The sequence below is a fragment of the Schistocerca gregaria genome, chromosome 3 (assembly GCF_023897955.1).
Source record: "Schistocerca gregaria isolate iqSchGreg1 chromosome 3, iqSchGreg1.2, whole genome shotgun sequence".
NCBI lineage: Eukaryota > Metazoa > Arthropoda > Insecta > Orthoptera > Acrididae > Schistocerca > Schistocerca gregaria.
The window spans coordinates 180,802,107-180,828,676 of NC_064922.1; positions in this window are offsets into that span (position 1 = coordinate 180,802,107).

Sequence of the window (26,570 nt, forward strand, 5' to 3'; positions counted from 1 at the left end):
GGTAGAGCTACGGGTCGTAACACATCTGAAATGTAACGTCCACTGTTCAAAGTGCCGTCAATCCGAACAACAGGTGACCGAGACGTGTAACCAATGGCACCCCATACCATCACGCCGAGTGATACGCCAATATGGCGATGACGAATACACGCTTCTAATGTGCGTTCACCGCGATGTCGCCAAACACTGATGCGACCATCATGATGCTGTAAACAGAACCTGAATTCGTCCGAAAAAGTGACGTTTATCCATTCGTGCCCCCAGGTTCGTCGTTGAGTACACCATCGCAGACGCTCATGCAACGTCAAGGGTAACCGCAGCCATGGTCTCCGAGCTGATAGTCCATGCTGCTGCAAACGGCGTCGAACTGTTCGTGTAGATGGTTGTTGTCTTGCAAACGTCCCAAGGTACTGACTCAGGGATCGAGGCCTGTCTGCACGATCCGTTACAGCCATGCGGATAAGATGCCTGTCATTTCGACTGCTAGTGGTACGAGGCCGTTGGGATCCCACCGATTCCATATTCTGCTAACAGTCATTGGATCTCGACCAATGCGAGCAGCAATGCAGCTATACGATAAACCGCAATCGCGATAGGCTACAATCCGACCTTTATCAAAGTCGGAAACGTGACGGTACCCATGTCGCCGCCTTATACGAGGCATCACAACAACGTTGCACCAGGCAACGCCGGTCAACTGCTGTTTGTTCGTGAGTAATCGGTAGGAACGTTTCCTCATGTCAGCACGTTGTAGGTGTCATCACCGGCGCCAACCTTGTGTGGATGCTCTGAAAAGCTAATCATTTGCATATCACAGCATCTTCTTCCTGTCGGTTAAATTTCGCGTCTGTAGCTCGTCATCTTCTTGGTGCAGCAATTTTAATGGCCAGTAGTGTATGTGATGGTCATTAGAAATAATACTGAAGATTTGTTGAAAATGAAGTAGGTACCTTCGTCCACAGACTGTCAACTGAGGAAAAACCAGTACACAACCTTAGTCCTCCTGGACCTGAATCATGGTGCAGTTACCGCGATGACCAGTACTCAAACAGTTCATACAGCCATAAACACTTCATCCCAGCAGCAGTCATGGATATCATAGAACCTATTTACAGAGACTTGGAAACTCCTGAATTACTGAAGAAGTGTCTGCATGGTCAGTGGAACAGCATATGGGAATTAATCCAGGAGCAAATTGCATCAGAGAACTTGAACGGATGGATAAGGTTCACATTGATAAAGCACAGTATGCAGCACCGTTAGCCAATAAGGAGCCCAGAAAGAAGAACACAAGAAAAAAACTTGGAAAATGATCAAGAGGATGATGTACAGTATGATGCAAGATGAATATATTAAATAAGTTACAGTCTTTTGAAACTTTAGAAGCCGTTCCTGAAAATTTATGTTTCCTGTTGCATTTTTCTTTAAATCTCAGAAACCAATTTGAGTAAAATATTCAAATTTTTAGGAAGTAATAACATACATATCCTTAGTCCACTGAACTAAAAGAAGAACATTACGTTTTGTATACCTAAAATTATTTAGTATTATGTACAAAAAAGTACACCTAATTTTAAAAATGTGATTAAAAATTGTATATCTGAACACAGCGGCTGAAATGCTATTATTGTAGTTCAGTATACTCAGAACATACAGTTCAATGTCCTTGTAAAAGTTTTATGTCAGTGCTTACAGTGGTTCCTGAGATACAGGGAAGCCAAGTCACTAAATTTAACATTGTCGGGATAGAGCGTTCCAACTCCCCTTAAATGTTTTTTAAAATAAAATATTAAAATAATTTTAGAAAAATTACTTTATCAGTGAATTTCTAAGAATTTTTATTCCTTCTTGATTTATTATTACGCAGACGTTCACCTGAAGATGGACTCTTAGTTCCATGAGCCCGTTATAAAGGATTAGATAGTGCTGAAGCTGTTTATTAATACCCAAAATTATTACTCTTAGCTTGCTCTATATATACGCGTATCTGTAGAACTGGTCATTAATTTTCAAGAAAATTTTATTTACTTTTCCATGTGTTGATGTTTCCCAGTAAGGTTGATTGGAATACGTAGTATCATGCGCTTCTTGCCTATATGACGGCCGATTATTTATATGCAACGAGAACAAGACTCAGAAACTTGGTTTCTCATAACATTTGCGCGTTGTAACGCCACAGGAGCTACCAACTGCGTCGTTCTACTTTTTTCCAGCAGATAATTTTCTCATTTACGTAGAGTAGTTTCACAAGCAACATCTCCATGTTGCTGACAGTTGTATAAGTACATGACGCCGGAGCGAGGAATGAAAGTAGTTATTACTGTCAATGGGAGTTACATGTCACTGCTGTTGTTGTGATCTCTGCTTAATTCTGCAAGTTACGCAACGACCAGCAAAAACTCCGCTTGATATATGAGAACTCGTACCGCGTGCGCTCTCTGCCACCTACCTGCCCTGCTCAACACGTTTATTATTCATGAATTAATTCTTATGCGGTATATGATTTATTGCTTTACTGACAACACCGTTGCAGACTGACAGACGCAAACAACTCCCTGTTGGGCTATAAATGCATATGTCAATGCTTTCATCAATGACTGATACGTTTGAAAACACCATTAGAACCGAAATGTTGTATTACTAATAATAACGTATTATTGTCGTGATCATCAGTCCCAAGACAGGTTTGATGCTGCTCTCCACACAACTATATCCCTCACAAAGCCTCTTCGTCTCCGAATAACTGCTGCAACGTACATCCATTTCATACCGCATACAATGCTCTTCGTTGGTCTCCTCACAACTCGCTCCTCTACCAATCCCTTGATGCGTCAGAATGTGTCCTATCAACGCATTCTTTCTTTTACTCAAGTTGTGGCATAAATTTATTCTCTCCCCAATTCTACTCAGTACCTCCTTATTAGATATGCAGTCTACGTATCAAATATTCAGCATTCTAATGTAGTACTACATTTCAAAACTTCTATTTTCTAGTTCTCTGAAATGCTTATCGTCACCGTTTTACTTCCCTAGGTGGTAACACTCCAGACAAACACCTACAGTAAAAAATTTCCAAATATTTACATTTATGTTCCATGTTAACAGACTCCTACTTTTCAGGAAAGGTTTCCTACCTACAATTAGTCTGAGTTTTACAGTCTGACTACTTTGGGTATCAGCAGTTAGTTTACTGCCCAAATAGCAAAACACATCTGCTTCTTTTAATGTCTCTTCTTAACCTCGTTTCTGCAGTATCGCCTGATTTCATTAGACGACATTCCATTATCTCTATTTTACTATAGTAGATGTTGATCTTGTAATATCTTTTGAAGACACTAGCCATTGTGTTCAAAAGCTCATGCAAGTCCTTTGATGTCTCTGAAAGAACCACAATGTCATCGGAAAACCTCAACGATTTAATTTCTTCTTCCTGATATGTAATACTGTTTCCAAACTTTACTTTTCTTTTCCTTTTCATTTCCAACCGTGCAAGATATTGCACTGGTTTCTTTGTTATCATCTTTTCTCAGGTTCGTAGGATCATGTGACCCAAAGCTATTAAGTTATTGGATGCGTCATTAGGTAATTTACAAAATGATTACAAAAGAAACTTCTGCTTGGAGTTCCTGCAGAGATCACTGCATCCCAAGAAAGCATAGCAGCTTACATTTGACTGCAGTTTTCAGCACTGTTGGAAGACTATTAAAGCCTGAACGTAAAGGTCCATCTGCTCCTCCTCCCCCCCCCCCCCACCCCTCTCTCTCTCTGTCCATCTCGTCCTCCCATTTTTCTCTGTCCGTGTTCTCCTCTTCCCTCTCTCTGTCCATCCGATTCTCACCCCTTTCTATGTCCACTTCTCCTGCGCCCTTTGTCCATGTCCCCTGCCCTTTCTATTATCTCCTCCTCCTGCCCTCTGTCCTCTTCCTCCCAGCCCCATCCTCTGCCCATAACCTAGTCCTCTTCTTTCTGTCAATCACATTCTCAACGCTCTACCTGTTTATCTCCCATCATCTCTCCCTGTCCATATCCTCCTTCAATATCTCTCTGTTCACCTTAGATGTCACACAGTTTTCATCCCAACAGTCACCACCATTGGAGGTAGTCCTTGTTCCCACAGTACTTCTTTCCATTAATAACTGGCATGTGTTCCAAGTTTGGTTGATAACAATCCAGTGAATTAGGTGGAGATGTGGTACATATGTATGTACATCTATTTTTATAATATGTATTAGACTTTTACCTGTAGCTTTGCCCCTGTATATGTAATTCATATACATTGCACACATGTGTCTCACTTTCTGCTTTTTTAAACCATATAACTGTAGAGAAGATGTTAAATTTATCAGTGGTATTCGGCTATGTGGCACAATCTGTTACCGCATAAAACATTCACACAGTATTGCTTCCTCACATCCTATCTCTGTTTCACCTTCCCCATTCCATTTCACCTGCCTTTTCACAGACTCTCCTCCTTCCACCTCACACTGTCTCCATACCTGTACTCACATCCTCTTTACTTCCACCTGCCCTCCACATGCCTCCATATTCCACAAACCTCTTACGCTACCACCTCATCTGCATTCCCTCTGACCATCGTCTCCTCCACACTCACTTTTTGCTACTCCACCTACCCGCCTATTCATCTCCTGCCCCTCTCCGCCATTTTCTCCTCCCTTCCTCTTCCCATCTCCTCCTTCCCTCCCTCTGTCCAATCGCTCCTCCATATCTACATCTGTTCCTCCTCCTCTCCCTGCTCAGGTATGGCACTTAATTATATTTACAAAATTTACAGTAGCGTAAGGTAAGCTGACACGAACAATTTTGTGCATGAGAACTGCTTTCTATAAAGTTGGAAAATAATCTCAACCTGGCCTACAGAAGCCACCTAAATTACAATACATGCCCGCTGCATTTGATTTCCAAAAATCCTCACTCCCTTACGTACCGGCTTATTCGGCTATTTCGTAATGACAGTAATGAAAGGAAAAAGAGTTTATAAACGTTGTGCAGATACCATTTATGTTTAGAATTCCATCCAGCTAAACCTTGCACACACAGTAATGAAGGAAGGAACAGATTTTGGGAAATCATGGAAAACCTCAGCCTGGATGGCTCGGTAGGTACGCAAACCATCGTCCTTCCGAATGTGAGTCCAGCGTGACAACCACTGCACCATGTTACTTGGTACAATAACAGGAGTTTCATAGTAAGAAGGCCAGACGAATTGAAACGATTTAACTGATAATTGTATGCTGTTAAAATTCACAATATTTTGAGGCAAAATTTGCACAAACCTCAATTTTACATTTTGTAGACAAATGTTCGATCACGGTTTTAGCCATAGTCTAACCCAGTGCGCATGCACTGAAACTGAGGTACCTCCTGTATACCAGTTTCAATCTTTTTCCCAGCTTGATAGACCACAATAGTGTCTTGTATCCGTTTTTACCCCTCAATTTGACCTACATCACTGTGGTACTACTGTATGTAAACAGGAGCGTTTAAGGCGTCCCTCCTAAATGTCGTTAGCACATGTTGTCGTTTCAGCGACGCATGTTAACAGGGCCAGTAAGACAAAAAGAGTAACCAGTTCTGTAGCAACGTCGTGGCTCGCGTTTACTATAATCGCCATGCAGCGGAGCTGCTCAGTAGCTGCTGGAGTCCGCCGCTCTATCGAATGGGAACCAAAAATTCCGCTTTGAAAATCACTTTTCTGTAACGGAAAACAGTCCCACGTTTTCCTTCAACACTGGGCGCCGCATGAAAGACAGGATAGACAATATTTGCTTCAGGAGTCTCCAGCTACAGATTCCAAAAAATAAAATTTCAGATCGCTGCCGAAACATCGAAGAAAGTTCGCCTGAAGTCTCTTCAGAGTGTTTCAGAATGACATTGTAAAAACTTGGGAACAGGTTCCTTACACCTAAACAAAACAAAGGTATACAGTTAACAAGGCTCTAAAATGCGTACCTTAAGAGCAATGAGCACTTTTTCATCTTCACTGCTGTGAAGCAAATCTCTTCTACTGAACACATGGACATATAGGTGCAAACATCAGGTTGTAAGGTATGTGATGTGCTAGTGGGAAGACCGTTAGACACAGAGAAAAAGTATCTAACGCACGAAAGTGTCTACATTTCAAGGTACCTTGTATATACAGGATGGTCCATTGATAATGACCGGGCCAAATATCTCACGAAATAAGCATCAAACGAAAAAAACTACAAAGAACGAAACTCATATAGCTTGAAGGGGCTATGGTTGGCCCGCTGGATGGCGCTTCATACACTCCTGGAAATTGAAATAAGAACACCGTGAATTCATTGTCCCAGGAAGGGGAAACTTTATTGACACATTCCTGGGGTCAGATACATCACATGATCACACTGACAGAACCACAGGCACATAGACACAGGCAACAGAGCATGCACAATGTCGGCACTAGTACAGTGTATATCCACCTTTCGCAGCAATGCAGGCTGCTATTCTCCCATGGAGACGAACGTAGAGATGCTGGATGTAGTCCTGTGGAACGGCTTGCCATGCCATTTCCACCTGGCGCCTAAGTTGGACAAGCGTTCGTGCTGGACGTGCAGACCGCGTGAGACGACGCTTCATCCAGTCCCAAACATGCTCAATGGGGGACAGATCCGGAGATCTTGCTGGCCAGGGTAGTTGACTTACACCTTCAAGAGCACGTTGGGTGGCACGGGATACATGCGGACGTGCATTGTCCTGTTGGAACAGCAAGTTCCCTTGCCGGTCTAGGAATGGTAGAACGATGGGTTCGATGACGGTTTGGATGTACCGTGCACTATTCAGTGTCCCCTCGACGATCACCAGAGGTGTACGGCCAGTGTAGGAGATCGCTCCCCACACCATGATACCGGGTGTTGGCCCTTTGTGCCTCGGTCGTATGCAGTCCTGATTGTGGCGCTCACCTGCACGGCGCCAAACACGCATACGACCATCATTGGCACCAAGGCAGAAGCGACTCTCATCGCTGAAGACGACACGTCTCCATTCGTCCCTCCATTCACGCCTGTCGCGACACCACTGGAGGCGGGCTGCACGATGTTGGGGCGTGAGCGGAAGACGGCCTAACGGTGTGCGGGACCGTAGCCCAGCTTCATGGAGACGGTTTGCGAATGGTCCTCGCCGATACCCCAGGAGCAACAGTGTCCCTAATTTGCTGGGAAGTGGCGGTGCGGTACCCTACGGCACTGCGAAGGATCCTACGGTCTTGGCGTGCATCCGTGCGTCGCTGCGGTCCGGTCCCAGGTCGACGGGCACGTGCACCTTCCGCCGACCACTGGCGACAACATCGATGTACTGTGGAGACCTCACGCCCCACGTGTTGAGCAATTCGGCGGTACGTCCACCCGGCCTCCCGCGTGCCCACTATACGCCCTCGCTCAAAGTCCGTCAACTGCACATACGGTTCACGTCCACGCTGTCGCGGCATGCTACCAGTGTTAAAGACTGCGATGAAGCTCCGTATGCCACGGCAAACTGGCTGACACTTACGGCGGCGGTGCACAAATGCTGCGCAGCTAGCGCCATTCGACGGCCAACACCGCGGTTCCTGGTGTGTCCGCTGTGCCGTGCGTGTGATCATTGCTTGTACAGCCCTCTCGCAGTGTCCGGAGCAAGTATGGTGGGTCTGACACACCGGTGTCAATGTGTTCTTTTTTCCATTTCCAGGAGTGTAGATCAAACGGATATCAACTGCGTTTTTTAAAAATGGGAACCTCATTGTTTATTACATATTCGTGTAGTACGTAAAGAAGTATGAATGTTTTAGTTCTACCAATTTTTTCGCTTTATGACAGATGGTGCTGTAATAGTGACAAACTTATAAGCACGTGGTACCAAGTAACATTTCGCCAGTGCGGACGGTATTTGCTTCGCGATACATTACCCGTACTAAAATGGACCCTTTACCAATTGCAAAAAAGGTCGATATCGTGTTGATGTATGGCTATTGTGATCAAAATGCCAAATGGGCGTGTGCTATGTATGCTGCTCAGTATCCTGGACGACATCATCCAAGTGTCCGGACCGTTCGCCCGATAGTTTGTATATTTAAGGAAACAGGTAGTGTTGAGCCACATGTGAAACATCAACCACGACATGCAACAAATGATGATTCTCAAGTAGGTGTTTTAGCTGCTGTCGCGTCTAATCCGCACATCAGTAGCAGATAAATTGCGCGAGAATCGGGAATCTCAAAAACGTCAGTGTTGAGAATGCTACATCAACATCGATTGCACCCGTACCATTTCTATTCTCCAGGAATTGCATGGCGCCGACTTTGAACGTCGTGTACAGTTGTGCCACTGGGCACGAGAGAAATTACGGGACGATGACAGATTGTTTTTACGCGTTCTATTTAGCGACGAGCGTCATTCACCAACAACGCCAACTTAAACCAGCATAATATGCACTATTCGGCAACGGAGAAACCACGATGTCTGCGACACGTGAAACGTCAGCAACCTTGGCGGGTTACTGTATGGTGCGGCATTATAGGACGAAAGATAATTGACCCCCTTTTTATCTATGGCAATCTAAATGGTGCAATGTATGCTGATTTCGTACGTAATGTTCTACCGATGTTACTACAAGATGTTTCACTGCATGAAAGAATGGCGATGTACTTCCAACATGGCGGATGTCCGGCACATAGCGCGCGTGCGGTTGAAGCGGTATTGAATAGCATATTTCATGACAGGTCGATTGGTCGTCGAAGCACGATACCATGGCCCCCTCGTTCACCGGATATGACTTCCCCAGATTTCTTTCTGTGGGGATAGTTGAGTGATATTTGCTATCGTGATCCACAGACAACGCCTGACAACATGCATCAGCGCATTGTCATTGCATGTGCGAACATTACGGAAGGCGAACTTCTCGCTGTTGAGAGGAATGTCGTTACTCATATTGCCAAATGCATTGAGGTTGACGGACATCATTTTGTGCCTTTATTGCATTAATGTGATATTTACAGGTAATCGCACATGCGTTCTCAGAAATGATAAGTTCACAAAGTTACATGTATCACATTGGAACAACCGAAATAAAATGTTCAAACGAACCTACGTTCTGTATTTCAATTTAAAAAACCTACCTGTTAGCAACTGTTCGTCTAAAATTGTGAGCCATATGTTTGTTACTACCACAGTGCCATCTGTCACAAAGCGAAAAACGTGGTCCAACTAAAATATTCATATTTCTTTACGTACTACACGAATGTGTAATAAAAATGTGGGTTGGTATTAAATAAAAATAAAAGAAAACCAGTTGATATCCGTTTGACCTATGACAGCGCCATCTAGCGGGCCAACCATAGCGCCATCTGGTTTCCCCCTTCAAGACACACAAATTTCGTTCTTTGTAGTTTTTTCGTTTGACGCTTATTTCGTGAGATATTTGGCCCGGTCACGATTAATGGACCACCCTGTATACTTGTTCAACACAGTCAAGAAAAACATGCCCTTCTTGTGGCCTTAATCTGCTTGTGCACAGGCAGCTTCTTGCTGGATCGACAGCGGAATGCATATTGCACTTGCAAAATGGATTGACTTCTCGCAAATACCAACACAGAAAATGATTTCTTTTGTTGTGTACTCCCCATGATGCTACAACCGAGAAAAAGTGCAGATGTTTCAAACCTTTCAACCCTCCTCTATAAAGAAACATGTGCAGTGGGTTGTTATCTTTTACAGATTGTCTGTAAGAAAAGATTGAAATCTGTACTTTCTTTTTGAAGCACCTGGTGTATCAGATGTACATGTGGTGCCAAATTTCGAAAAATAATAAGACGGCAGTAGAATGTAGCCACAAACTAACACTCATGCGCTATAAATATGCCTATGTGACCGTGAGAGATGACAAGTTACTCTCTCTCATACTTTCCATACATGGAAAATTATTAAAGATTTTATTGCAACCTGACACACCTTGAGTGAGACTCTAGAAAGTTAATGGCCTGACCAGATGTTGACAGAGCCTGGTAGGGCGCTAAAAGCATGAGGTATTTTTATGGTTCTTGGCTCATATAAATGGCATGTGGGGAGTTGAAAGCAGTTGGTGGCGAGCCAAACCCCTAGTAGATCTTGCTGGACAGGTCCATAGTTGTACAGGACAGCCTGTCATTGAGACAGGTCTCCAGCAGAACAATGCCACAATACCTGCTACAGCGCTAGCCGAAGCCTGGGCTGGGGACAACAGCCTGAAGGAACGCATCTACACAGTGGAGTTGTAAACTGGGCATTATGTGCAGAGCCATGCGTAATAGAAATTCACCTGTTTTTGTGTTTGTTGGTACTGCAAATAGGCCTGTGAACCCCTTCTATTGGCTGCCTCCATTGTATAAGGAAAATCCGGCGTCTGAGAAACGTTTGAAGATGGAATCTTTATTACACATCATAGCTATGACTAACAAGGTACAAAGCACAGGTGATTTAGATTAAGATCTTTAAGATTTTATCTCTTCAGTTGACGATGTGGGAAGCGATGCGACTTTGGGGGAAATCGTCTTTTCCCCCCCTCTGCAAAAATTTAAAAAAAGCCTGTAATTGGCGGTTTTATTTTTCTTAGAGGTAATTGGCAGTTCCGTTTTTTTTTTTCAGAGATACAGAAATGTGCGAACACCAATTTCTATTTCTGTAAGGACATTTGTAATAATGTGTCCGCTATACTGACCCTTCATTACTGTCACTGTGTCACTGTCAGAGTCTACAAATCTTAATCACCACTTGCTCTCAGCTACAACTATGTAGAGAAACTATAGTAGATTTGATCCATCAAAGTCTGCTCTGTGTCAGATCTATTCAGATTGCGTTAGCCACATTTTTAGGACCAGAGTACCTGACTCACTCCACTACTTATACCGTCTCGGCCATCCAGGATCCTTGTCCATTGTAGTTTTAAACCACCTGTTGATTGTTTACAGTATTCAATCAATAACTTGTGTAGCATAATTTATGTCCTTTTTTTCTTTTGAAAAATAAATGTTGTTAGAACGCTAAAATTATGCCAACACAGTCAATCATTTATATAGTCCCCACAGGATTAACTTTCAGATGCTATCACAAAATATGAAAATAAACTTTTTATACCCATTCCAAGTGTCTTGTGCGAGTTTAAGTATAGCACACTGAAGAATAAAGTTGTTGAATATAAATTAGAACACTTTTTATGATACTAGGTAGCTATGATAATCAGAATATTGTAACTAATACTTTAAAAATGTCTCCAAATCTTAATCACTCTCAAGTGCATAAAAATATATTCTAGGCTGTGGAGACTGTTGTTATGTTTCACAGACATCGAAATTAAGTGTTACAGTAGTTAATTGAATTTGGTCTGAGAAACAGAACATTTCAAATTATTCCATCACAGGCCTCACTGTGTTTTAAAATTGAAAACATGTATTTCTTGATTATAAAATGATGTCATGACACTGATGAAATATTATACAAAAATTAAAATCAAACTGTTTCAAAATTTATTGAAGCAATATGTTAGGAAGTATAATGAAACAGGTCAAAATTACTGGACATCCACGATTACTGGACATACTTTTATCGGAATGATATTGCAGAGCAATCAATAACTGTTTGAAAAATCTGAAACAAAACTTGTAATTTTCTGCAAATTGAATAACAGCCAAATAAGTAATGCTAGCAGCCAACAGGCCTCAGCTCTGCGTTCGTTACATAAAAGTACTTCATAGGCTATACAACAGACGTGTTGTATAACGTCGATCGTCAAACTAATTTATGAATGTGCTCGTGTACAGTAAATGAGCAATAAAAGGCCAGAAAAATTATTCATGGATGTCTAACCCAGAGAAAGGATTGCTTGCTGATGTGGCTGAAGTACTAATATCTCTTTTGAGATCAATGTGGCAGCATCAGATTTAGCTATGGAAAAAAGTTTAGCACATTTGGAATTGTTATGCAGGGAACTAGTCGTGCCTAGATAAAATACTGATCTACTAGATAGGCGTTTAATTGCTGCCATAAGGCGTGGAAAAGTTTTAGTACTTTCTGGAATACACATTACTGCTATCGATAAAAATCAGATATGGGCATAAAATAGCTTTATTGGACATCAGCATGACAAAGCAATTGATTAGATGATAACACTGGCAGTCGTTATTAATGATGCGAGGGCCGGAGGCCCAAGAAACACCGTTGTCCTACAAAACTCAAAGAAAACTAACAACACTTTCACAATATTCACGAGCAGTCCACAAAAGAAAACCTTTGCTTTCTTATTAGTCTCCCGTGTAATGACTCCAATATCTGTGAGTCGTACTTGGTATCAGTCAGTCCCTATCTATCGTGGGATGCAACAATTTGTGGAGATATGAAATCTAATGATCACACAAGTTCAGTCATAGGTAAAGCAGAAGCCATATCTAGGTTCATTGGCAGGATATTGGGAAAACATAATTAATCTACAGATGAGATTGCTTACAAAACACTTCTGCGACCCAGACTATATAATACAGCGTGTTTATAATTAAGCTAGGGGTCACAAAGCAGCAAGTCAAAAAGAATAAAAAACGGACTCCCCCAAGGATCTGTATTGGCTCCACTGCTTTTTAATGTCTACATCAGTGACATGATAGACACTGAGTCAAGTAAGTTTTGCTATGCTGATGACATGGCTGTATCCACTCAAAGCTAATGGCTAGAAGATGGTGAAAGAACTGTAACTGTTGACCTAGAAGTACTAAACCAGTACTACAAAAAATGGAGACTGTGCTCAAACCCAAATAAAACAGAGACCTGCGCCTTCCATTTAAAGTAAAACAATACCAGACAGAGAACTAAATATTATTTTCTGCGGAAAACGAATTACACATAACAAATTTCCTAAAATATTTAGGAATAACTCTTGACAGCCAGTCGGGGTGGCCTAGCGGTTCTAGGCGCTAAAGTTTGGAACCGCGCGACCGCTACATTCGCAGGTTCGAACCCTGCCTCGGGCATGGAAGTGTGTGATGCCCTTATGTTAGTTAGGTTTAGGTAGTTCTAAGTTCTAGGGGACTGATGACCTCAGAAGTTAAGTCCCATAGTGCTCAGAGCCATTTGAACCATTTTTGAACTCTTGACAGGTCACGTACCTTCAAGAAACACCTGGAACTAACTAGCCAGAAACTGAAAACCCGGAATAACCTCATCCAGAGATTGGCAGGTACAACACGGGGAGCGGACACAAATACATTACGTGTTGCAGCAAATATCACACGTCTATTCCGTGGCAGAGTACTGTGCCCCTGTGTGGAGTAGGAGCGCCCATGTAAAGAAGATTGACGCTCAGATCAATGAAGCCGTGAGTCAACACCTCTAGAATGGCTTCAAGTCCTCTCAAACATCACTCCACCTGAAATCCGTGGACAGCAGGCAACAATTCAGGAATGGCGAAAAATAAATCGTGCAGATAAGGCAAGGGTACTACCGATGCACCAAGTACTAGATGACCGCTGTCGATATCGCCTTAAATCAAGAGCGCGAATATGGGAAGACAGAACACTTGCCCATGGAAATACCTATGACTGCCACAAATCCTGGAAACCAAGTGGGATGATAGTGACATTAACAAATCCCAGTATAGCTTCCACGTAAAATCTGGTGCCAGCTTAATCGTGTGAGAACTGGACACGAGAGAACTAAGTGGGGCGCCAATGATAAACCAGTGTGTTACTGTGAAACTGATGTGCAAACATTACAACTTCTAGTGCAAGATAGCCCACTTCGAAGATTTTGTGGTGACTGGAGAGACTTCATGGAGGCCAGCCCTGCTGCCATTAAATGGCTGTCACATTTGGACATAACTTTTTGATGAATTGTAGCTGTGATAATGTTTCAACTTTGCTCACATTTAATAATGACTTGTGTTTGTTCTGTTTATATTATTATGTATGTGTGTATATTTGCATTTATATGTTATGTAAATTTACGATGTCAATACCGCAGTTGCAGTGGTAAAGCCATATGATAAATAAATAAATTCAACTTTCGCTACGTAAGCCACTCTAGACGTAAACTGTGTATCGAATGGGTACCAATTTTTTTAGGAATGTTGTTCAGAATGTGTGCTGCAGGATTTGTGTTGCGCGTTGCGTTAGTGTTCTGACTTGCCACAAGGCGACAGAATGGTTTAGTCACTTAGGTTCGAAACACAAGCATTAGTTTGCATTACAGTCGCAGACAGTGAACATGGGTCTGGGCAAGGTGAGCAGGTCCTTACTCGTAAAGCTGTTTCATCAAAACAACAGCAAAAGAGCTGTTGTTTTTCGCGAGAATCGACACCTTACAGAAATACGGAGAGGTCCATTTTCCGCACCGGTATTGGAGAATATCATTCGGAAGTTCGAATTAACTGGCGATTTCGGAATTGTTCCTGCGTGAGGCCGACGGCCAATTGCGGCACAAATTTTTGAAGGAGTTGTAAGAGGTCCATAATTAAAGAATTTGTTGCTAGCGCAATCGAGCTGATGTAATTTCGATGTATTGCTCACGCGCTGCCTGCGATATGTAAGCTAGAAGAGAATCTGAGACCAAAGAGCAGTATTGACTGCAGTAAGAACTGTGTGTTAGTAGCAGTACGTTGTTGCTAGCGAGCAGTCGGCAATTTATTCCTCTTTGTTGTAATTGCATTTGCTCCATTTTTGCTTTGTCCTTGTTTGATTTTGTGCTTAACTTTGAGTGGTGAAAATGCCGCGAAAAACTGCCAACAGTACATCGCGAATCGTAATGGGTGAAAAAGCCGACTTCAATAATTTGACTGATAATACTAGCGACACACAGTGTCTTGATGATAATCTTCCAGTTACAGACAATCAGTGCGTACCGACCACCAGTAATGATTATAATCTAAATGATGAGCAAACAAATTCAATTGTGTCCACTGTAAATTTAACGACAATTGATGACGCGGCGTTTTCCGTTACAATGCACGCTGTCCAGTCTGACAAGGCTGATTTGCAAAATTTACGTAGCGAACAGATAATTGTTTCTAACGAAGGTGACCAATTTACACAAAGCACGTCAGATTTATTTGATTCCGCTGTAGTGACCAACAGAGCACATCCGATTAGCAAACCTTTTTGTGAATCAGACAATGACCAAATGGTTATACAAAACGTGACACATGCAGATACATCATCACACAGCACAGAGAATACAGCAGCTAAATTTGGCATGGATCGAGTTATGGCACTATTGCTACAACTTAATGAAAATCTCAAACAACAAATTAATGAATCGAACAAACAACTTAATGAAAAGCAAGACAACAATTTCAAACAACTTCATGAAAGTTTCAAACAGTCGAATGAAAGACACGACAGGTCGATCAAACAAATTAATGAGAACTTTAAACAGATTAGTGAACAGATTACAGCCGTTGCCGTGCAGTCATGATACTAAAGATCAATTACGTGAGGAAATTACGGCTTGTGCTAGGAATAGTAGTGAAGAAATTAGATCCGGTGCTCAAGAATTAAGTAATACACATGCAGCCACAACTAAATTACTTAGAGATGAAATTAGTGCAGTCGCTAAACAATGTTCTGAAAACGCAACACAGTTACGCGACGATTTTAAATTAATGTCAGCAGAACTTTCACGCCCACTGGATGCGAAAGTAGACACGAAATTCGAACAACAGAACAGCCTAATTGACGAACGTTTTAATCACCACCTACAAAACAGTGAAACGCGTTACCGTAAATTCATACAGGAACAGAACAAAGTAAAGAAACAAGTCATGGAAACAGTTACTGCACAGAGACAGGAAGATAAGCGTAAATTATTTACGAAGGCGAAAACATACGTAGACAACAATATTGCAACAGAATCAGACGAAATTAGACAGTTGAACACCGAATTGCATGATGAAATCTCCGATCTTAAAACAAAAACAGACACACACACAGTAAACTTTCAGACAGTGACTAACAGACTTGAACAATTGGAATTAATACAGGATCCCGATACTATTAAAGCAGACGTTAAGAAATTAAACGAAAACACGTAAAATCCAAAAACAAATTAATGCTTGTGACACTAAAAATGATGATCAGGTTAAAGCATTGACAGAAAAATTTGATGAATTGGCCAGTCGTATTGACGTTATTGAAAATAACAGTGACACCAAATCAGACGATACATCTCCAGTTTCGTTTAATCTGAAACGTCCCCTTAGAAAAATTATACATAACTGGTCTATGTGAAACGTCCTCTTTGAACAATTATACACGACTGTGCTTAAACTGACACACCATATTTTTTTAGCGCAACGCAATCTGACTTTCAAAAATCCCTACAAAAGAATGGCCCTGACTAACATTAACCTATACCTTTCACAAATCACTTACCTCACAAAAAATCTTCGTTACTCGAACTACTGCAATACAGCGAGCACTACTACTGCCAGCTAAATAAAAGATTCAAACTACGGAAGGCACTAACTACTGATAGGTATAGTTAGCAAATGAAAGATTTTAATAGAGAACAAACAGTGTATTTACCTTAATAGTCAAAATATATATGATAGTTCATGACATCCAGTCTTACAAATTACAAAACTCCGCCATCTCTCTCCCCACGTCCACCACTGCTGGCGGCTCACCTCCAACTGCGCAACGCTACACGCTGTTAGCATCCAGCTGCCCAACACTACAATGGCAGACAACAATGCAAACTAGCCACAGACTGCGCACAGCACAGCCAGTGATTTTTCAAACAGAGCGCTACGTGGCGTTACCAATAAGAAAATGTAAACAGCCTACTTACATAGCCCCCATGCTCCCCACAAAAAATTTTACAAATTGTTTTGGGCCGTGGCCAATACAGATGTGAAAAATTTTTTCATAATTACAATAACAAAGAAATGAAATGCACACACTTATCGATACAATGTTGGTCAAAAGCTAAAATTCTCTCACAGTCCATAAAGACAGTCCTGATCGTTCATCATAGTAAAATTGCAGTGTTTTTTTCAAAGTCTGAGCAATAAAAGAAATTGCACTTGGAAGTAGTGAATTTCTAAGCAGTCTTGAAGAAGTAGTGTTGTCCTTCCAACGAAAGACAGTGCTGACTGTTGACATGCAGACAGGTAATGGGCCACAGCAGAGTCAGTCGATGTTGAAGACTATCGGTAGGTAGGTCATCACAGAGCAGACCCACTGTAGTCCTGGTAGAGATTACTATTGGTGGGCCACCAGAGGTGCAGACCCACTGCAGTCCTTGTAGAAATAATGGTATTGGTGAGTCATCAAAGGTGTAGGCCCACTGTAGTCCTTGTAGAGATGGCCAGCAGCCATCTGTTTGACTGTGCAGGCGCACAATCACCATTGAAGAGTCTTGCGGATAATATAGCAAGTCCATAACCACCACTTGTGCACTCACAAAAATTGTTTTTGAAATGTCCTTACAACCAGGAAAGCTGTTATCCAGTCCCTTACTGAATTATTAACACACGTGTAAACACTATCAGTCCCTACTTCTCACATATTGTCCATATACTATGACCAACAGAAACGTGTGCAGTGAAATGTAATTTACGAATTACTTAATTTGATGAACTGGTGTCAGTTACAATTTTATAACATAAGAATGCAATAACAAAGATACAAAATACATCTTTAAAGAACATAACAATACAGATAACATTTGCAGTAGTACAGGCTTTACAAAAGAATCGAAATAGCAAATACATCAGTGTTACAAAAATTACGACGTAAGTACATACATAAAAGATCAGAATAACTTTTGAAACATCAACTTCACACATGAGCATTAGAACAAAACAGAATAAATAATGTGTAAACATCTTTACGAAGTAAATAACATGTTATTAACGCAAATTATATTTGGGGATAACAGTATTCCTCATCATAGTGAATGTAGCTTAGTATTAGAAGAGAAAAAATTCTATGAAACAGCACACAGAGACAGGAAGAAAACAAATACACAAGGGTACACAAACACATAGTGGGATAACACAAAAGGAAAGGACAGGGTTTGTTTTACAGCAGTATTTTGCAAACAAAACTTTCTTTACTTCTCGGAGATCTCCCTTCGTTCTTCATTATTTCCAAAAAGTCCTATCTATACCTGCTTTCTGTACTTTTCTCATATAACCTCTCAGTGCATTTCTTCAAATCCATCGCAACTCATTCTCTTATATAGGCTACCCCCTCTCAAGCTAACTTAAATCTACTGAGCTCAGATGCTTAACTAAGGGACGAGGCAATGCAGCGGCACAAAACAATTAATACAAACAGCAATGACAAAAAAAATGCAAGTAAGCATAGCGAGCAGCAATAAATGTAATAATTTATATCTAAACATGACAAAGCTGAAGCAGAAAAAATTCTACAATAAAGACAACAATGCAGATAAGGACAATGTCTACTCACATCTTAATGTCTATGCAATTAAAGTGGTGCACCACAAAAATTTATTGTAAAAAAAAATATTACCATGTACTTGCAAAGACAATTCTGTATGCAATTTCTGTGAAGGGAAATGTCTTTTTGTGCTATTTCGTTTTTTTAAGTACATCATAAAGTTATTATTTACTGGATCTGTAGGCATAAAATATTTATATTAGTACATCCATAAAATTTATTTTAACCAATGCTTCAGTGCAGTTAGAAACTAGATATTAAACAAAATGAGTAAATAAATGCATAAAGCAAGCCACATGGCATTTCTCTCAACTAGCAGGACAATAGCCATGAAATGTTTCTCGTCGTTTCATTAGGCATTGTAGTAAATATCATAAATTAAGAGCTCCACAGTGTAATCATATGTTTTCAAGTTTGGGCGTGTAGTATTTGCGATGCTTTCTACAAAGGAATCTCAATAGCGAGGATAATGGCCTCTTTTTTTTTCTCCACCTGTGCCTCCTACAGGCACACACTAATGGCTTTCTTTTGTCAGGTGGTTGTCGCGCAGCTGGGTGCCCACGACGCGTTACATGCAGGTGGTCACTTAACTGTCTCATCGAAATATTTACGACACCAATTTCCGCTACAGTGGCAGTCTCATATAAAAAAAATTCACAGGTCAAGAATTTGCGTTACAAATCTGTAGAAATAAAATCATTTAAATATAATTGTGTCCAAAAAATTTTCGCCAGCATAGTGATACATTCACGTATATACACTCATTTCATAACTCTTAAAGTACGACTCTTGGTTTCCAACAACCTTTTTCACAAACCAGAGTCCCTAACCTCTACTCATTATTTCTTACCTTATTCGTCGACACTTCTTCAATATTCCATCATAACAGATAAGTAGCATAATCGAATAACTCATATAGCATCAGCTTATTGATCATAAACATACCGCAACAGCGTAATACACATCGTCATCATAACATCATAAAACCTCAGCCAAATCTCAAAATCGTCGTAGCTTCTTCCAATAATTTCAAAACCTAAAAAAAATTCTCTGCTCAAGTCAAAAGTGTCATATACCTCAACCGTACTTTAAAAATCATGATCCCATACCAAATACATCATTCAAAGCTCTCATAGTATCACAATGGTTCTGAAAAACATATGAACAGTTCACAAAGTACAGACAAAATACAATTTCATAAGTCTGAAGTTATCCAACTCTGTAATTACGTAAACATCTGTCACTGGTGTAGTAAAATAAATATTTGTCTCTCTCAGTTAAATGATCAGATAGCTGTGTAATTTATGAGTCAGAAAAATATGGTACCGATGTGTAAAGTTGTATATGCAAATACCATATTAGCTAGGGCTCCTTGTGCTTGCCATACACATGGTACACAAAGTAAGCGTGTACGCCCCTGAGGATTAATGTAATTATATCCTCAGATGTTACTGATTACAGCAATGGAATGAAATGTGTCATGGAAAACCTTTGTATCATTGTATTTCAAATATCTTTAAAAATAAATGCTTTAAGTACAAAATTAGTCACTCAAATACACGTACTGTAGCGCTAAACTGTGCGTCGTGTTGTAAGATAATCTCTGTGGAAGTGTCGTAGTTATCGTCCTCCGAAAGCTACGTTCTACAGAAGTCAATGTACTTACCTCATGATAAACAAACGTGAAATGCTTTGCGTATAGATATCGTAGTTACTACGCTTATTGCCGTGATGAAGTAAGTACTGTACTGTAACGTATTGTTGTGCTACAGAAAAGGCTGTCTCATTGTAGCTATACCACAAAGTTACTACTAAAACATGTTTTACTTTCCAGAAAAATTCAGAAAAACTGTGCAGATATAAAACAGATAAACTGCAAAAGCAACATTGTAAATTGTCACTCATTAGTAGCGTCGTGATATAATCATGTAGCTACCAGAGAAACCAAATGCTAAGTCATCTTTAATTTCACCTAATGTACTTGAAATAAAGAATGTATTTTCAAGTAAACCAAAATGTTGCATTAAAATCTCATTATCAGTACTGGTAAATGTTCTAAGTATGTAAGCCTTATAGTCATTACGTAATCGTGCAACTGACAAGCAAGAATGTACACACACAATAACACTGTGACGTCTGGTCACTATAAAATGCACTCATAAATACTGTCTAAATAAGTTCTCTAAGTTCTAGACTGGATAGTTAACTTCAAAACATTGTTGCATGTTAACAGATTCTTAGTGTGACAAAGTATACTAGTGACGTGATGTGAACAGCTTTATGGCAAAGACAAAAGATAAAAAGCAGGTTATCTTTCAATAAACGGTTTTACATGTGAAATGTGGTGCCATCATTTACGCTTTCTAGTTCGCAGAGTTTTAACTTCAAAGCAATTATCATGTTGTGTACGTCAGTAAGGAATGCTAAAATTTTTCTCAAGGTCCAGCGTCTTATGTTATTTTTCTCGGAGCCAGCCGGCGCACGTGGCTGCCTGCGGTGCGAGTCATTGTCTGTTACCTCTTTGTTGGCGCGCGCCGTTACTGGGATTAGGAGACCTAACTTCTACAAATTCACCTTGCCGAGAGGGTCCTGTCCTGTAGGAATCCCGCCAGTTATGATGCAATTCAGGTCTGTCATTATGATTATATCGTCTGTCGTCATGTCGGTAGTTCCTGAAGTTTCTTTCCTGTCGGTTAAGTGGTGGAGAATTTCTCTCTGAGTTATCACGGCGCAGTGGACCCTTGCGTCGGAAATTATTCTGTCTCCCGTGATAATAATTATTTCCGTGATAATAATTATTTTGGTTTCCATATTGTCTGTTTCTATCATTGTCTGTGTAATTTTCATTACTACCGAAATGTGATCTTTCTTTGTAACTATTACTACTCTGCCAACGGTTGTCATATGGTTGGTGTCTCTTTTGGTCACGATTTACGTTGTACGAATAGCCTTGTCGTGTATTATTTCTGTCATCGCGGAATTGTGACAGGTGTGACCTGTAATTGTTGTGCTCCTGTTTTCGCGTTCCGCGATTGTCAGTGTCAATTTCCAGTTCTTGTAACAGTCCCTGAAAAGCTTCAATGTCGTCTTTGCATCGTCCTGCTAAAATAATCTGTCGTAAATGTTCAGGTAATTTGATTAAGCAAATGCGGATGAGTTCTGAGGGGCTGTATGGGTTTGAAAGATACTGATTTTTATGTAACATGTCTTCAAAATATTTCACAAGACTGGAAAATTCAGATTGTTCGAAATGTTTCATCATTATGATGCTATGTTTTACTCGGTCTTGTGTAGCTTGAGACCAATATGCTGAGAGGAAGGCATGATAAAATTCTCCTTCACTATGACAGTCGTGAATGACCGATCGCATTCTTACAGCTGGTTCATTCTCCAAGTAGCCACACATAAATTCTAATCTGTGCTCTAATGACCAGTTGGGAGGAAAACAATGAGAGAATTGATGGAGCCACGCTTGTGGATGAATGTCGTTGCCAGAATTCTTAAATGTTTTGAATTTACGTGCAGTAATGAACAGCTTATAGTCAAAATCATCGTGTCGGCGGGTAGCATATCGTTCATTGTTACGTCGTGTCGGCAGTTCGATCTCAAAATTCGGTGCACCTTGCCAATTTCTTTCACAATTTCCGAAATGCCCTGTGTTATTATTTTGTGGTTTTTCCGTATTTATAAGTCCCTCTTCCCGTGTTGGAGCGCGACTGTCCTCTGAAATACGTAATTCTTGTATTACCTGTGTCAGCTGATCTTGCACTTCCCGGATTTCTCTTTGGTGTTGTGTATTAATTTGATTCTGATTTTGTTTGAATTTCCTAATTTGTTCGCACTCTTCTGTATCATTCAGATCATCACCTACCTTTGTAGATAAGTTAGTGAACTGATCTGAAAGTTCGGCTACTTTCTCCGATAGTGAACACATTTCCTCAGTGTGTTTTTCGGAACCAAGTTTCAGAGTGTCCATTTGTGTTGAAATCAAATCTACTGTGACCTTTAAGTTTTCCTGAGTTCTTGCAAGTTGCGTAACCGAATCGGTGGATGCAACTGAGTCCACTTTAGCTTGCAAGGTGTCGTGATTTTCACGAACAACAATTTGCAATTCTTTTATGGCTGCTTCGTGATTCTGTAATGCGTTTTCATGCCGCGAAAAAATAGGTTGAAAATGCTCACAAATTTGTGTTTTTACGTCATTACAGATTTTTTGACATTTCGATTCAATGTTATGTAACTCAGTAATTAAATCTTCACGTGTTTGTTCAAGTGTGGTGTCTAACTTCCGAAGATTTTGTTCCATTGTGTCTAACTTTTGAAGATTATGTTCCATTGTGTCTAACGTTTGAAGCTTTTGCTGTGTTTGTCTCTGATTTTGTTCCATTGTGTCTAACTTTTGAAGATTTTGTCCCCTTTGTTTCTGATTTTGTTCAAGCGTTGTGTCTAACTTTTGTAGCCTTTGTCCCATTTGTTGCATTAACTGTAATAACAGTGCACTGGTGTCTGAAACATGTTCCTCAGTGCTTTTCGGCAGTGCATTTGAACCGGCAATATTCGCATTTTGAAAAGCACAAAATGTGTCTTGATTTATTTGAGAGAACGGTGAGGACGCAAAATCTGAATCTACAGTATTTGCAAGATTGTGTCCTGTCATTTCGGAATCCTGAGGCGAGCTGTTGCCGACCGATCGATCGATAATGCTTCCCTGTTCACTAATTGTTTCACTGCCTACACCATTATTTGCAGCCCGCTCCATTTCCCTATGCGCTATTACCAAATTACTACTTTGAACGTTAGTGAATTCATTACATGGTGACGCTAACACACTGCTTTCGTCTTCACTGTCATTTCTCAGTTTACTTTGGAGCCTAGTGTTACGTTTTTCACACGCCATTATTGTCACAATTTTTCACACGACAACACAGAAAAACACAATTTGAAGAACAAAAATAAGAGAACACATTAACATAGCACTGAAAATAATATCTAGTTAATTGCAAGCGCAGCTGCGAAATACTTGGTGCAAATCTACATGCATGCCACAACTGTTTTACTGTACAACAATGAAAGATTGCAACTACAAAGGAAATTCTCTCTATGATTACGCGCTAGCAATAAAAAAAAATCTACATTAATTACACAAACTACAAGAAAAAATCAGAAGATTCCAGTGAGGTATCCTCGGCTAAGGGTCGACATATGAAACGTCCCCTTTGAACAATTTATACATAACTGGTCTATGTGGAACGTCCTCTTTGAACAATTATACACGATTGTGCTTAAACTGACACACAATATTTTTTTAGCGCAACGCAATCTGACTTTCAAAAATCCCTACGAAAGAATGGCCCTGACTATCATTAACCTATACGTTTCAAAAATCACTTACCTCACAAAAATCTTCGTTACTCAAGCTACTGTAATACAGCGAGCACTACTACTGCCAGCTAAATAAAAGATTCAAACTACTGAAGGCACTAACTACTGATAGGTATAGTTAGCAAATGAAAGATTTTAATATAAAACAAACAGTGTATTTACCTTAATAGTCAATATATATATGATAGTTCATGACATCCAGTCTTACAAATTACAAAACCCCGCCATCTCTCTCCCCACGTCCACCACTGCTGGCGGCTCACCTCCAAATGCGCAACGCTACGCGCTGTTAGCATCCAGCTGCCCAACACTACAATGGCAGACAACAATGCAAACTAGCCACAGACTGCGCACAGCACAGCCAGTGATTTTTCATACAGAGCGCTACGTGGCGTTACCAATAAGAAAATGTAAACAGCCTACTTACAAATCAAACACCAGAATTCCAAAATTTACAGCAGACAATCAGTGAGATTGGTTCGTCCAGTAATACATTGCGTAGAGAAGTGTCGTCTTTACAGCAAGAAGTGACAGAGATGAATAATGTTTCAGCCTCTAACACGGCACAGCATACGCCATATTCCGAACATTTCTCACACTCACACAGCCAGTATAATTTAGGTAATTTACAGGGAGTACGTGACTTAGATTCCGAAGAGTCACAGACAAACAGATTATCATACAATCCTGAACCTGTTCAGACATTCAGAGGTGATAACGTTGATTATAAGCAATTTTCATCTGTGAAAATATCGAAGATATTTAAAAATGACAGAACACAATTACATTCTTTGGACTGGATACGACTATTTCCTTTTGTAATTTCTTCAGCTTGGCGTGTAACACAGAAACTAGAATTGGCCTGGATACAACAATTTGCATTTGAATTCTCATCGACATTGCCTGTAATGCAGAAACTAAAATTTATTTGCAGCGCGTAAGTGACCTCAGGGGATTCATTACACTTAGATGAATATGTGCCGTAGCGTGCAGAGGGCCCCGAGCCGTAGTAGTGCTGTTTCATCTTTACTTTTCTGCACTGCTGCCTTCTCTTCTACTATCCTTTATATCTATCAAAACAGCTCTTCAACTATCGATCTATCTAGGATTAAGAATGGGTAATGAAAAGAGATATGACAAATTTTACCGAAAGTGAAAGTTTTCATTAGATACTCCTGAAATGACAAGAACTACCAGCCTAATTTCAATAAGTGATACAAGTTTAATTATCAGTATCCTCATAGTTATCAGCAACAGCAAACACATTTTGGCAACAATAGAGGGTTTTCTCCGCAACAGCATCAAAACTAGCCGGTTAGCATACCTAACCAACAATGTAGTCTGCAAGGTCAACCAAGCTTTAATGTTTCGCCGCCTACACGTATAGCGTCGGCTCCACCAAATAGTAACGCACAGCAACAAGGAAATCACTACGTACAGAGAACACACCATTTCAACTCATATCGCAATGCGCCGTATAGCAACGATTATTATGACAGACGTAAAAGTAATGAGCACAGTTTTCAGCGTAACAGTCGGTCTTACCAGCAGCAGAATCATCGGCAACAACAGATTATCATGAATGAACCAGACAGTAGATATCATCCCCAACGTAATACGTCAGGGAGAAATAACAGAACAGTACAAATAGTGGAAATGCCACAGCATCCTCCCGCAAATAACAGCACGTCAGATAGAATTTGACAAGATACAGCACAGATTGAACCTTCCAGCGATGTAAGCAATACTTTTGATACACAGACTCTTGGTCACGAAAATGTTATTAATTTTGACGACATCCGAGACACTCTTTTGCATGAAAAACCAGTTATTCAAAAATCCATTTCACACCCTGTTATTGAAGTAAACATTGGATCATCCACATTTTCGGCACTAATCGACTCTGGATCATCTATGTCAGTTATAAATGAGGAAACTTTCAACGCTTGTAACAAAGAGAATACTTATCCTACATTACCATTAGGCAAAACTAAAGTAAAAGGAGCAGTATCTGGTAAAGGAGTAGATGTAAAATTACAGACACACTTATCATTTTGTACTGCAGGTCATACGTTCCACTCAAATTTTTGGATTGTTCCCTTATTGACAACAGACGTTATTTTAGGTACGAATTTTTTGGTACAACACGACGCAATTATTGACTTTCAAAATTCCTATTTAATGTTAAAGGATGAACATGTACAACTGGCATTCGATTTTCAGCACTCTTTATCTGCAGAAGAACAAACAATTAATCGAACAGAGGTCATTTCTGCATCGCGTAACATAGACTGTCATTCTTCACAGATACGTTCGTACACAACTACAATACACCAGACGAAGCCGACTACGACGTTATGCAAATGATTTCTGATAAAGTAAAGCAAAGCAGCGCAAATACAGACGACGAACGTACGCAACTACGCAAAATTCTTTTACAGCAAGCTCCAGTTTTTGACAACATCCCTGGTACTATGTCCGGTTTCATGTATGAATTTCAAGTTAAACAGCACGACACGTTTAAAGCCAAACATTACCCCATTCCGTATATTCACAGAGAACAGGTTAAGAAAGAATTGCAAGCTATGCTTGACCAAGGTATTATTGAACCAGCAGTTAGTCCGTACATAAACCCGCTCCACATTGTTAAGAAAAAGGATGGCTCACTCCGCCTCGTACTTGATGCGCGTCACATCAATGACATTATTATTAATGAAACAGATAGCCCTCAAACACTAGAAGAACTTCTACA